At 52.8% G+C, this 15143-nt stretch overlaps 1 protein-coding gene across 7 annotated transcripts in view; it reads left to right on the forward strand.

Annotated features, from left to right (window-relative positions):
- Positions 1 to 2478: 2478 nt before the first annotated feature.
- The window catches only part of ZNF384 (zinc finger protein 384), a 36165-nt gene continuing 23500 nt past the window's right edge, over positions 2479 to 15143 (forward strand). For 2 of the 7 annotated variants that reach the window (XM_066601280.1, XM_066601281.1), the window contains exon 1: positions 2558 to 2658. The gene's annotated coding sequence lies outside the window, so the exon portion shown is untranslated. Of the gene's footprint in view, positions 2659 to 15143 lie in introns of all 7 variants that reach the window. The other 5 variants (XM_066601275.1, XM_066601276.1, XM_066601278.1 and 2 more) reach the window with 5 other exon arrangements.

A 15143-nucleotide genomic window follows, 5' to 3' on the forward strand; every position in this document is an offset into this window, starting at 1 on the left:
CAGGTGTTTTAAAAACCCCGCCTTCAGGAAGCGCTGGCTCTGATTGGCTAAGCTGCAGCACTCCATGAACCAATCACAGCCAAATGTCTGTGATTGGTTCATCAAATGTTGCAGTGATTGGTTCTCGAGTGCTGCAGCTCAGCCAATCACAGCCAGCGCAAGGAAACAGCGGTATTGCACAGAACGCGATACGACCATCCACGATAACGGTACATTCATGGGGTCAACACTATAGATTATCCGCAGCAGAATTAGTTAAGAAAAATTCACAGCATTTCCCCCGGCAGCATGGAGGGGATTCCCGCGTAAATTGACCTGCAGGCGGAATATTAATCTGCAGCGTGTGAATTTATGCTGCACGTTCTCACCGGGGATTTCATCTCCTCTGATTAGGGGTGAAATCTGCAGTAATACACGGGGGATTTCCCACCGCAGCATCCGCATGTCCCGTGTGACGTACGCTAAGGCTACATGGTGACTTTGGCGCGGCCAGAGATTACTGTGTAGCCCTGCAACCTTGCACTCTCATTGAAGTCAATGAGGTCACAGCGCGACGTACAAGTAGCCGTAACCCACAGATCGCAAACAATCCAACCTACGTGTTTTTTTTTTACACGTACCAGAAGTGGCGCCGATTTTCCTCGAAATCCGCTACGGATCCGTCCACTTCCACAGCACTTGGTAGTAGTTGCCGGATGCGGGCTGTACGCCCCAGCAAGGGGCTGCTGACCGCGAGGTGAGAGGAGCCGCAGGCCGAAACCAACTGTGGAATTTCCACTATGGAAAATGTGCGGAATTTTAGCGTTGTGTGACTGTACCCCAAGGAGCGCCCTGTGCGATCAGGGGGTTCTGCCACAGGTGCGCAGAACAACATGATGGAACATAACCCAAACCACTTGCATTGTGCAGCGACCGCCATTGTGGTTTCAGTTGGAGTAGAATAGAGCCGGCGACTACGTGATTCTGTACTCCAAATATAACAGCATGGACACCAAAGTGGCGTCTGTTCCACGAAGGATTCCTCCACACGGCTGAGGGTGAATGTGCGAGGTGCCTACGGATGCCAGGCGTCGAGAATGCCTCTCATCCCTTCTGGCAAGTAGGGATCCTCCGGCGGCTTTTAGGCGCGTTTAAGGGATCGGCATTTTTTTCCCCGCGATGCGATGTGGGAGAGATTTGCTCACATATATGATTCCATTTAGCGCACAAATCTCTCACGATTTTTTTGCCGTGTGACGGCGGCCTAAGGTTATGTTCACATCGGCGTTCGGGGATTCCAGTTCTCTGCTCCGTTATCGGAGTGCGAATGTGGAATCACCTGGCCAAACCGGCCAGTTTTGTCAGGTGACTGACCGACGCAGAACGGAACTTTAGGGTCCATGCACACGGGCGGAAATTCCGCAGATAATGCAATCTTACGCAGACAGGCGCGATTTAACTGCGTGAAAACACACGCGGAAAACAAATCCCGGCATGTCCTATTTCTGTGAGAGCCTCGCAGAGGCCCGCACAGACACGTCACTGGTGACGCACCGGCTCCGTTCTGCGCATGTGCTGGCTGGGCGGCAGCGGGGACATTGCAGAGAGAAGACACTGGAGGAGGTGAGCCGCGGGGCTCACTGCACGGGCACAGGATCCAACCCGGCCGTCTGCAGGAGGCCTTAATGGAGTCCGTTTGGTTTCAGTTCGGCCATCCGGCCTTTTACCGGGCAAAAACGTCCTGCATGCGCAACTTTCACGCGGAGTCCGTGACAGAACCTCCGTAGGCCGGGCTCACACGAATGGGTCGGATTCCAGCTCTGACCTGCGTCCGGCCACATACCGTACTGCGTATAGCCGCGTGCTCACGCAGGCGATCATGCGCAGTACAGCTTCTATTTGAATTTCCTGCGCCGCTGCTTAGCGAAGACGCGGATACCAGCAGCCCGTGCGTAATATAATTACATATAGGCTGCGGGGGTCTGTCTGTACCCCTGAGGGAACCGGATGGAAGAACCGCTGCGGAAACGCTCCATAATTCACTTCAGCAATCAGTGGTTTTAATGTTCTGGTTGTTCAGTGTATGACATATGTGCATTATACATGTTGGGACTTCCAGAGGAGCAGCAGGATGACTGCTCTGCCGGGATTATCATCCCTTCTTCCACCCTCTGACTCTGCATCTCTGTAAAGTAAACAATTTGTCAATAAAGATAATTTGCTGCAAAAAAAATGGCGTCCAAAAGCGAAAAAAAACCCGCCCGAGTCCAGCAGGCAGGGGGCGTGGCCAGGCTGGCAGGGCTCTCAGACTGCAGACGTCGCTCAGCTGACGTCACTGTCTGGCTCCGGCGGCGGCCATCTTGGATAAGGGCTGGGAGACTTTCCTCTGAGGTACATTTCTCCTTAGTTCTCCAACTTCAGATAACCGCACGACACCCTGCGCTTTCTTATGTAGTCTACATAAGATCTGACGCAGTTATCTCAGCGCTGGGACGCTCGCGGAAGAAGAGGAATGCCCTCACGCAAGATGGCCGCCTGAGCGCCAGGAAGCGTCGTGCACCAGCGGCTCGTGGACGCGACTCCCCCCCCCCCTCCTCCCCCGTGGAGACCGGAAGCGGAAGCGGCGCCAGGAGCTGGGGGACCCGGAGGCTGAGAGGGAGCGAGGTGATAACGTGTGAGGTAATGGTGGCTAAATGTCGCGATGTGACGTCATGCGCGTCCTTCCAGCCCCTCAGTCGGTCTCTAGAGGGGGCTCTGAGCTCCCAGACCCCTGAGTGCCCCCACTGTGCCTGGGTGCTGAATAGCTCTGTCCCTGCTACTTGTCTCTGTGTCCAGAGGCCTCTTAGAGCGCCCCCACACAGCTGCTGCAGACAGGGGAACTACAAGTCCCAGCAGCTCCCGGCTCCCTGCGGTCATTAATCTCCAGCTGTCCGCTGATGGAGAAAGTTCTGCAACTTCTTGCCCTGCGGTTGTGACTTCTAGGTTCTGTTCATCACTATCTCTGCTTGCTGTCAGTGAGCGGCGCTCATTCCTTTCCAGAGCTGGAAAACGTGTCTGTCAGTAAGACGCCTATTCCCGTCCGCGCCGTTGTGGGAACCCGCCGCAGGAACAGATCCGTCTCATGACGGTGGCGCGGCCCCGCTGACTGTAAACACGTGCGTCCGCCTCCAGCAGCCGACCGTTCACCGCACAGAAACGTCCTGCGTTCGTGACTTTGTCGTCCGCCATTACATGCCAGATCTGCGCCGATTATTGTTCAAACGAGCGAACGCAAACAATAATCGTTCAGCGCAAACGCAGCCGACGGCGAATTGCTCGCTCTTTGTCCGTTTTTTATGCCTGCGGAGAACGAACGTCGGCGCGTTCGCTAATTGTGCGGCTTAAACGGCGCTCATTCTGTCTATATATACAGCGGATGTACGACTTCTTGTTTGAATGCGCCGCCGATGTATAATCCGGCTGCTGGAGGGGAGCGCCGAGCGCACGCCACCGTGTCCCTGGCGAATGAGCAGCCACCCGCTATGCGTTATCTCAGCGCACAATTTTTTTTGCGTTGGGGCTTGTGTGAGCGATGAAAACGTACGGAAGCTTGCTCCTGCGTATTGCGTGCGCAACACCTCTGCCGGATCGCGGGCCGCTCGCTCAGCGCTGTGCAATGCGGTTAAAAATGGCGCCAAAAATGCCATATTGTCAAGCCATGCTTTCTGAATGCACGTGGGCTGCGTCCGCACGGAGGATCCGCGGCAGACGGCGTGCGTTGGCGGTACGGAAAACACTTTCCTGCGCATTCACGGAAACAAATTGCGTTTTCTGTGAGCGGAGGAACAATCGCAGCTCGCTGTATTTTGCTGCGGACGGCCTCCATTGAAGTCAGTAGAAGCCGTCCGACCCGCGGCCGATATGGCGGATAGATCGCAGGTCCCCGTGTCATCGCCTAGCAACGGCACGGGAGAAAGAAACATTAAAAAAAATATGTACTGCGCACGAGTAATGGCGAGCGTCCGCAATACAGGAGGAAGAAGGTCCGTGGGGGCCGCGGTCAGAGCCCATGAGAGCCGGCCGTCCAATGAGCTCCAGACTGATGTTACCTGATACATTGTAACAAACCCTCAGCACAGCCGAGAGCGGCGCGGCTCATGGGTCTCGCTCACTCAGGATTGTGTGGTGTAGCTGTAAGGGCGGCTTCACGCGGGCGGAGACATTTTTGCGCACAACTTGGCGCCATGTATTTGTGGTATTAACACATATTGGTACCTTTTTTACGTACGCCGGCCGCGTTATTTTGCGCACTGCAGATGAGCACGCCCCGATTTGAAGGGCTATTTAGATTAATGAGTTCCGTTTTTTTTTTCTTACAGAATTGCGCGGCTCCCGTTTATTTACCCTTCGTGTGCCAATGCGACAAAAATCGGAAATGAGAACAAACCCGTTGAGATTAGTGGGCTCTATTCTCTGCGTGTTGCGTGTAAACGTGACGTTTCGTTTCCATTCACCTAAAAAGTAGTCGCTGGTTGATGAAAAGCGGCCCGGGGTAAAGTCGTAGCCGTTCGTATTTGAAGCGTTTGCGAACGATCTAGCACGCCGGTCGCAAACCGTGTGAACAACTAACCAGCAGCCATCTCTCTCCGTACGACCAGCGCCAGTCTGACAGTAGCGGCTCCGTGTAAAGATGCAGCGACAAACCTTCCACTGTGAGAAGCGTTGAGCCCCGCGCTGCGCTAAACGTGCGCTGCAATAATCTAATAGGTGGAAAACCGCCGTAAGAACGGGCATATTCTAGCGCAAATCTTCAACTTTTGATGCAAAACTACTCGTTTTGCTCGCACGGATTAGAGACTGTTATGTTAATTAGCCTCGGACCGCCCAATGGGGTAACGTGTCTGCCAGCGGCCCGCACTGTCCCCTTCTGTGTTGAGGGACGTTTCCAGCTGCGACGACGTCATGCGGTCCACATACGGCGCGCCGCACTTCTCATCAGTAATGACGTCCCTCGCATGCGCCGTATGTGGACCGCTGTCAGATGTGATCTGAGGGCTCGTTCACACGGGCATATGCGAAATTGCGCATGACCAGCGTAACACGTTTGCACTATGAATGAGTCTTTTCTGCGCAATTCGGCGTACTTTTCTGCTCACCGCCCCTCTTCATAACCCAGGGCTCCCTCAGACGGGCGTTTACGTCACGTGTGTTATGCGCGTATTTTCACCTACGTAATACGCGGCGCTACAAGCCCATTGACTTCTACAGGGCTTATCTCCCCACTGTGGTCTATATGGCGACTCGCCATATGCAGCAGATACACGTGTATTTGCTGCGTCCTGCATATTTGACGCACGTTATACACGGGACAGATACACCGTGTGAGGGAGCCGTGTATATAGCCGTGTTCTGTGCGTCTCTGGCTTCTCATTAGGAAGGTCTATCAGCTGGTATAGATTTCCACTAGAGATGAGCGAGTACCTGCCCGCTCGAGGCAAAAGTTTCGGGTGCCAGTGGCGGGCGGGGAGCTGCGGGGTAGAGCCGGGCGGAACAGAGGGGAGATCCCCCCCCCCGCTCCCTCCTGCTGACTGCCGCTACTCACCGCTTCCCTGCGCCGGCACCCGAACCTTCCGTCTCGAGCGGGGAGATACTCGCTAAAGGCAATGCTCGCTTGAGCAATTGCCTTTAGCGAGTATGCTCGCTCATCTCTAATTTCCACCATGATTTACACTGCAGCCTGGCATAACTTGGGGCATTAAAGGAGGCCCCTCCTAGTTTTTGAAAATTACGAGAAAAGGCAAAAGTCGCAGTTATATGGCGCGCAGAAATTTGGAACTTTATCAGACAACTTGTAAATGGCGCAATAAACTCTTTTGAAATTGCGCCAAGAAACGGACAAGCTGTGCGCCAAATTTATGATGTTAATCACCTTTTTATGCTTCACCGGACAGTTTTGAGAAATCTGTAGATTTTGGCACGCGGCGAAGATGGTTTTTAAAATGCGCCATATTTATTCATGTCTTGCGCCATAACTGTACATCCGTGTTTTGCACTAATGTCAGAAGCTAAGTCAGCGTGCAGACGCCCCAGATGTATCGCACGGCGCGCACCAAGGAGAGGAATGTGGCGCAGCTTCTGCCGGAGTCGTTTAGTTTTATGGTGCTTAAATGTAGGACGTTGTTAAACGGCCGCGCCCCCACAATACCGTAAACGTAGTTATGGTGCCGTTAGCGGCGGAGTCGGGGAGGTATTTTTTCATACTCGTCCGCTCCCACGGTGTCCCTGTCTGAGGTCTGCACGCGGCGCTGCGAATCCAACTCTCCCCAGTGCCGTGCGTGCGGTCTCCATACAAGTCTATGGGAGAGTGTGATCGCTTCCCTTTAAACGCCCGCGGCCAGTGAGCCCTGCTTACCTGCACTTCCCCGGCGGCGGGCGCGTGGATCCCTCCACTTCCCGGTTCCATGTACTGCGGGTGGTCCTCACGGCTCACTGTCTGACATGCGCAGTATTGTGTTTTGTTTTTTTTTTAATCTGTTTTCCCGCGGACCGGACGGCTTCTCAGAAACCGCACAAAAATGGCGCATGCTACGATTTGTTTTGCGGATCTCTGGTGCGGATCCTGCAAATCAAATTTGTCTGTGGATATTGGGTGATGTTTTTGTGCTGAAAAATCTATTCTAAGTTCTGGCCACTAGGGGGCCACCTCCCTTCTAATTTGTTGTTCACCGCCTGCTGTCATGTGAAATCCGTCTCCGGTAACGTGGGACGTCAGAATAATCGCTCGGAGGAGCAGATGTAAATGGTCGTTCGCCGTAAGCATGGCGGAGAGCCGCTCACTAGTCTATTTGTTTCAGTTCACCTAAAAGTAGTCCCTGGTTGATGAAAAGTCGTCCGTGTGAAGTCACACTTGTGTTTCCACGGCTGACGACTTAACAATACAAACAATATCTTGGCAAACAACGGATGAGCAATCATCGCTCTGTGTAACAGCAAACAAGGGACTTGTCATCCATACGCCTCAGCGACCTAACGGGGTAACGAGGTGGATGAGAGGGGGTGGATGACTTTCTGTCTATTGTAGTCGATGGAGAGGGGAGGGGAAAGAGAAGCAGACACAAAGCTGTTGCTAATGGGGTCTAGTGCACTACAGCAACTGTAATCACATCTACACTGCTCAGTATCACCAATCCGCTGATTGAAGTGACAACAACGCTCACGTGAGTACCATGCACTGCTCAGTATGGCTGTATCATGTCCTCCATGCTGATGTTCTGTAGACAGGGAAGTAGTCCAAGTAAAGGAGACATAACCGCCCCTCCACCCCGCTCAGAGAATTAGAGATACGGAGGGGAAAGCTGGTGATAAATGCCGGACACAAGCCACATCTCGTGTTATCGCTCCTTATTCTGCGCTTCTGCTGTGGATTTTGCCGTGGATTCGCCGCTGATTTCCCTCTTAGGTCCCTCTCACACATGCTGTCTGGAAAATGCAGCGATTTTAATTTTAGGGCCGGCAGTGTGTGTTGGCGCACCCCATCATTGTGACGAGGTGCACTAAATGTGGGCAAATGGAGCAGACAGCGTTCAAAAATCGTGGCGCTGGAAAGCGACGCAATCGAGCGTTTGTCTGCAAGGCCCCATTAAAATCAACGGGAGCGTCACACCGCAATTACTGCGACGTCCAAACTGCCGCAGTAAAAAGCGCTTGTGTGAGAGCGGCCCTGGAATTGGAAGGAGGGACGTCTGCTCTGGGACCGCGCCAAAATCTGCACCAAATTCTCTAACTGCGAGCGAACCGTAACGCTCTCTACAGTGAGAGGATTGTTGTAGGTTGTACAGTCCGGACTGTATGACTATATGAAGTGTTGACTGGTGCTGTCTGGCGCGGCCCGGTGGCTGTCTGGCGCGGCCCGGTGGCTGTCTGGCGCGGCCCGGTGGCTGTCTGGCGCGGCCCGGTGGCTGTCTGGCGGTTGATTTGCTCAGTATCGCCTACAATTTAACTGTTTCCTAAAATGTATTATTTTGCCGTTTTCTCAAAAAATCACCCAATAATATTGCACAAAGTTTTTGACAATTATTGCCTTTGTATTTACATACATTATATCACATATACTAAACCAACTGAATGATTGTCTCCACCCGCCGGTGGCCGCGTCTTGCCGCTTATCTCAGGACTGCAGTTGCCCTGTAGTTCCAGCTGCACCTCCGCCGCAGCCTTGGAAGGGGATCAGGGGCCACAGAAGAGAAGTTATTGATGATAGTTTTCGTTGGCGTACAAACTTTATACCGTAGCCGCACTTTCAGGGGACTCTTCAGGATAAGCTGCCATGTTTGTACACGAGGGAGAACCCTGTAGCTGCTTATTATGATGGTATTTATCATTAGTTTTCTTATCTGCAGGCTCTACTTCTACTTTTCAGTTCTCTTTGAGCTGGTGGGTGTAGACTGCTGCCATAGACGGTACAGATTCTGCTCCCTGTCTCCGCCACACACAGAAACGATAGCAGGGAGTACACGAGAAGTACTGAGCAGTGTGGATGTGATTTCAGTAGTTGTAACACAGTAAACAGTCATATATTAGCTGCAGGCTGCATCTATTTGAGTCTGACTCTCCCTCCTACTCTTCCCGCTCTCCATAGACTTCTATGGGCAGCATGAGTCATCGCCTTCTTCTGCTTCTCCAGCTTGTTCTCTCTGTTACTAGAGATTGGCAGAAGTCAGAGAGCCCTCTAGTGGCCAGTAGTTGCTAGAGATATTTTGTCACATATTCCAGAGCAATAGTCCTGAAATATGAACGACAGCGATTTGTGTGGGGGGGGTCTGGTAGCCGTTAATCTCCCATCAAAAAACACAACTCCTCCCTGGTTGGGCGCCCTCATGTGGATGATGGGGGGAGATCAGCTACTCTGTAGATGGAGCTCCACGTAGAAATCTCTCAGGCCCCGACGGGCGACCGTTTCTCTGTAGTCAAACTTTATCGCATTGTTCACCTGATTATGTCACCTTGTACCCCCCTTCTTGTATTAAGCGGGGGTCATTATCTGTTAGCGGCACCCGGAGCCCCGACATCCAGCGGAAATATCCGTAAACCGGAATATTTGGACTTTACAGCATCAGACAAGAACGGTGGATGTAACGGTCGGGCAGATTTACTTCCACGGTCTGTTACAGGACGTAATTGTATCGCCGCTCGTTCACATCAGCGGCGGACGTTACATTCGCATCCTCGAGCACTGAAGTCCGTGCAGCTCCGTCGTCCTGGGAAAGGCCGGGCGGAAGCTGAATGGGACACCTGTATAGTCAGTGGGGGCTATTCGCGTCAGCCGTAAACAGACCCATTTGGCCAGGGGGCGCTGTCTAGCCATTCCTATAACCCCTGAGCGCAGGTGTGAACGAGCCCTTCGAGAGAATGATGTACAGCCTGGAGATAACGGGGTATTCCTGGACAGGCCATCAGTGGATGGGGGTCCGCCGCTCAGGATCTACGTCCATCAGCTGATTGTCTGGTCCGCTGTCGATGCACATCCCCCCCCGATTTAAGCTCTTCTTCTCCCCTCACAGCGATGAGGAAGGAAGTCGCAGCACGTTCTATCCCAGCATTTCCAAGTTTCTCGCCCTGATATCGGACTCGCTGTGTGAATGTAGCTTTACATGAATGCATTCGCCCGCGTGAATGAGCCTTTAATCTAAACGGGAAAAACAATGGTACATTCATTACATTCCGTGTTCTACTGCAGAGCTGTACTCCTAATTCTGGAGATTTGGGAGCACTCCCCCCTTGTTCAGTGTCTGGAGGGGCTGCGGTGGTCCTTGTGGAGAGCATCTAGTAGCAGTGCGGAACCTTATAGGCCATGCAAGCTCCTCTGGCCACTGCAGCGCCACCTATTGGAAGGGGGATTCTCTACAGGTCAATGTCTTCAAAAGTGACTGGGGACTGTAAGTCACACCTCTGTCTGTACGAGACCCCATATGTAGCATTTGTACCCTCTTTCATGGCTTGGCTGTATCCCCTCACTATATGTCCGCCCCCCTGTTGGGCCTGTATACGGCGCCGGCTTTGGGTAGTCCGGACGTTTCTCCCGCTCTGCTTCCCAGTCGTTGGACTCGTCTAAAATGGGCGCTGGGTTGCAGTGACCCAGCGAGGAAACAGATCGGCCTTGTTTTGGTTCCCCGTGTCATATGGAATACATTAGCCCTTCCTGCAGACAGACGGCTCCTGTTACACCCCATGCATTTGTATCCAACCTGGGAAAGGATCGGCGGCGAGCCGAGGCCTCCGGCGCCCGCAGGACCCGCTGCTCTTCTCGCTCACTTTCTTGGCCTCTCGCTGAACTTTGGAGTCTCACGGCTTCATCCTCATCTGGATAAACGTTTTCGGTCGGGGCGCAAATTGTAGGGATCATTTTATAAATCTTTTCATCAAATAATAGCTGTTTTCCTCCCCGCCTGCAGGCGGCGCCGGTGTTTACAGGAGCAACAATCTACAACATGTGACCCGTAAAAACTGCATAAACTTGTCATCGGTTCTCCATTCACAGCCCAAGGAGAGAGTTCTGCTGATTTCCTGCAGTGCATTGTGGGTGTTTAGGTCACATGACTTTGGACTAGAGCTAATTTTTCGTTGTGTCCCTCAGGAATTTTGGGATGACGCGTGATTAGAGGAAAAGGCACGAAATTACTCAAAACCAGAATAAAGGGAACAGGAACGTTTTTATGCAACTTTTGTAAAAGGTTGGTGACAGTGGAGCCGCCCGGTCACCAGATATATCACTAATAGAGCATGTATGGGGCCATCTGGGGGCCAACATAGACAGCCTAGGAGTTTGAACCATCTAGAGGCTCCGTTACAGGAAATGTGAATCGATATTCCGCAGCATACCAAACAGAACCTGTATGTCTCCATGCCCCTCGTATCACATCTTGTATCCAACCTAGAGGCAGTACAGCAGGGTACTAGAGCCCCCATGCCCCCCGTATAACATCTTGTATCTAAGCTAGAGGTGGTACAACAGGGTACTAGAGCCTTCATGCCCCCCGTATAACATCTTGTATCTAAGCTAGAGGTGGTACAACAGGGTACTAGAGCCTCCATGCCCACCTGTATCACATCTTGTATCCAAGCTAGAGGCAGTACAGCAGGGTACTAGAGCCTCCATGCCCCCCGTATCACATCTTGTATCCAAGCTAGAGGCAGTACAGCAGGGTACTAGAGCCTCCATGCCTGCCCGTATCACATATTGTATCTAAGCTAGAGGTGGTACAACAGGGTACTAGAGCCTCCATGCCCGCCTGTATCACATCTTGTATCCAAGCTAGAGGCTGTACAACAGGGTACTAGAGCCCCCATGTCTGCCTGTATCACATCTTGTATCCAACCTAGAGGCGGTACAACAGGGTACTAGAGCCTCCATGCCCACCTGTATCACATCTTGTATCCAAGCTAGAGGCAGTACAGCAGGGTACTAGAGCCTCCATGCCCCCAGTATCACATATTGTATCTAAGCTAGAGGTGGTACAGCAGGGTACTAGAGCCTCCATGCCCGCCTGTATCACATCTTGTATCCAAGCTAGAGGCTGTACAACAGGGTACTAGCGCCTCCATGCCCCCAGTATCACATATTGTATCTAAGCTAGAGGCTGTACAACAGGATACTAGAGCCTCCCTGCCTACCCGTATCACATCTTGTATCCAAGCTAGAGGCTGTACAGCAGGGTACTAGAGCCTCCATGCCCGCCCATAGAGGAGGACTTTGCTGAACAATGGCTATGTGATCTGTTTCCTTTCTCTAGAGGTTTCATTGTCCCAATACCGCCCCCTCATATTCCGGCGACCCCCGAGATCACTACTGGCACAGTTCCTTAATTGCTGGGATGGGGTCCTGCCAGCTGACTGTCGACGCGGGGAGGGAGATCCACTACAACAGTTCCACAGTCGTTATTTTCCTGGATTTTCTGCTGACTTCCATCCTCCGTTGGAGTCGGACATGAGCCACCAGAGATGGTTATCCTATTCTATGGCCCATCTAGTGGGAACGATGCGGACCGTTCCGGGTTCTCTGCTTCTCCATCTGAAGCAGTGGAATGGATGCCCACCGAGCGCCGTGTGGAAGGACTGTGATGCATCCGATCAGACTCCTTCATTGGTCGCATCTCCATGGGAGTTCAGTCATTATAGTTCTTTGCTGGAGGGGGGCTTTCTACCCTTCGGATGATGAAGTTACTCACTGGTTAATGGCTGGCAGGGAATACCTGGAACTATAGAACTAGGTAATCAATCTAGTTCATTTTTGACATATGTTGTTTGACCTTCATGTACTGGCATCCGTGGTCCGTCGGCCTTTGCGTACTGGCATCCGTGGTCCGTCGGCCTTTGCGTGCTGGCATCCGTGGTCCGTCGGCCTTTGCGTGCTGGCATCCGTGGTCCGTCGGCCTTTGCGTGCTGGCATCCGTGGTCCGTCGGCCTTTGCGTGCTGGCATCCGTGGTCCGTCGGCCTTTGCGTGCTGGCATCCGTGGTCCGTCGGCCTTTGCGTGCTGGCATCCGTGGTCCGTCGGCCTTTGCGTGCTGGCATCCGTGGTCCGTCGGCCTTTGCGTGCTGGCATCCGTGGTCCGTCGGCCTTTGCGTGCTGGCATCCGTGGTCCGTCGGCCTTTGCGTGCTGGCATCCGTGGTCCGTCGGCCTTTGCGTGCTGGCATCCGTGGTCCGTCGGCCTTTGCGTGCTGGCATCCGTGGTCCGTCGGCCTTTGCGTGCTGGCATCCGTGGTCCGTCGGCCTTTGCGTGCTGGCATCCGTGGTCCGTCGGCCTTTGCGTGCTGGCATCCGTGGCCCGTCGGCCTTTGCGTGCTGGCATCCGTGGCCCGTCGGCCTTTGCGTGCTGGCATCCGTGGCCCGTCGGCCTTTGCGTGCTGGCATCCGTGGCCCGTCGGCCTTTGCGTGCTGGCATCCGTGGCCCGTCGGCCTTTGCGTGCTGGCATCCGTGGCCCGTCGGCCTTTGCGTGCTGGCATCCGTGGCCCGTCGGCCTTTGCGTGCTGGCATCCGTGGCCCGTCGGCCTTTGCGTGCTGGCATCCGTGGCCCGTCGGCCTTTGCGTGCTGGCATCCGTGGCCCGTCGGCCTTTGCGTGCTGGCATCCGTGGCCCGTCGGCCTTTGCGTGCTAGAGATATACATACACTATAGAGGGTTGCTAATTCGGCAGGAGGGGATTTGCAGAAGGGCTCCTTGCCTGAGGCTACTGTAGTATAAATGATGAATCCCAGAGTATGCCGCTCTCTTCCATCCATCTACCTCTTAATCTCGGGTTATAAAATTCTAACCCAAATCCTGCCAACCCACCTAAACCGCGCCATTCATGACATCGTACGCCTGCGACACCTATTAGAAAAGCTCGAGCGATTACACAAATTGGTTGGAAGTCGCGGAGTGATTGGGCCCTGATGCGTCTAGACCCGCCGGATGGCCTTACCTGTTGGAGGCGCTGTGATTCCATCATTAGATGGGTTGCATTATGTACGGCTCCCCGGTTGCTACAGTCTCGGTGAATGGATTGCACTCCCCTTGGGCAGCGGTACCAGCAGGGTTGCCCTCTGTTGTTTGTAATTACTTAAATGGTTCGGCAGGACCCTTCTTATTCGGGTATTGGCATCGGACGCTGTTAATTGCGCAACGGAAGCGGTCTGCACAGGTTCCGCGGTAAACTAGAGCATGCTTCAATTCTTCTTCCGCCTTTCAATGCCTGCATTTTGCCGCAGAAAGTCCTCATGGTCGCTGATCGCGGAATCTGCGATACGAATTTGTGAGACCGGCCTCAGTCTTAGGATAGTTACACCACTTCCATATGGTTAATAGAAGTATATGAAGTCTCCTAAAACATGGGATACTTGGCGTAACTCCCCCGCCACCACCCACACACTGAATGCTCGCCAGTACGTAACAACTTCGCGCCTCCGGCCGCGCCTGGACGGGCGCCCCTATGTATTAATGTTAAATTTGATATGAAAATCTCTTTGATTGATGGCTGTACTCTTAGGCCGGGCTCCCAGGAATGAATCGCTACGGTGTATTCCACACGCCTGTTTTACCGCAGAAGACTCTACACCAATCTCCCATAGGCAGCCATGTTACCGCTCACTCGAATTGCGTGAAATACTTGTGCCAGAAAAATCGCATACACGCCAAGATAGTGCATGGCGATTGGTGGCACGTAGCAAGTATGCAATATCACCGTGTACCTGCTGCGTGCCACGCACGTCTACCGCAGGCAGCACACCGCGAATTAGTCATCTTTGCCCGGCCCTAGAGTCATACTTTTTTATGCTTTTCCGCCATTATGCGTGTAAACTTTGTACAAACACGTCTGAATTAGGTTTACGCTGCAACAGACTTATAGCAAATGTGGCTTTTCAATAAAGAGAGTTGAAAAACGTATACCCTGCATATTACAGTATCAGCCAAGTGGATGCGATTTTGCCCCTTGAGGACTAAGCGCAGTAGAAGTACAGCCCAGGATTAAAGCCTCTGCTCTTGCGAGGAAGCAGGTTGGATCCTTGGCTGTCGGACACGGCACTGAGCGCTGCGGACTGAAGAGGGAAAACGGAAGAGTTAGTTCCGCTATGTGACACTTCAATCATGTGACCACTGGCAGCCCACTGGTAGAGCAGAGCTGCAGCGTCATAGCAGACCCAGATCAGCTCTGTTAGTGACTACTGTTGCTATAAGGGAATGTTCTCCCCTGTAACGAGGGCTCCTATGGGTGCTTCAGATACAGTAAAAAGTGGGAAATCAAAAAATAAAATACAATGTGAATGACCCCCAGAGGTCTTATATGATGTCATGGGGAACATAGATGGTTAACCAAAAAAAAAAGGGGGAAAAAATGACAGGATAAAATAGAAATATGTAAAACCACCATATGGGTAAAATCCCTAAAAACAGGCGGGTTCTGAAGGGGTTAAAGAAATCTTCACATGCTGTGCAAAAATCCACGGCGCCTATTGAGCTTCGGGGTGGATTGTAAATCCGGAGTATGTCTGTTTATACTGTCGATGTCGCCCTTCAAAAGGAGGGGGATCCATGACGAATCCACGGGATGTAACGCGTTTGTGCAGATCTGCAACGCTCCTCCAGTGACGGCGATCGTGTGACAGTTGTGTTGCAGCTGATCCCAATTCACATTAAAGGGGGTGCCAGG

The sequence above is a fragment of the Eleutherodactylus coqui genome, chromosome 4 (assembly GCF_035609145.1).
Source record: "Eleutherodactylus coqui strain aEleCoq1 chromosome 4, aEleCoq1.hap1, whole genome shotgun sequence".
NCBI classification, from domain to species: Eukaryota; Metazoa; Chordata; class Amphibia; order Anura; family Eleutherodactylidae; genus Eleutherodactylus; species Eleutherodactylus coqui.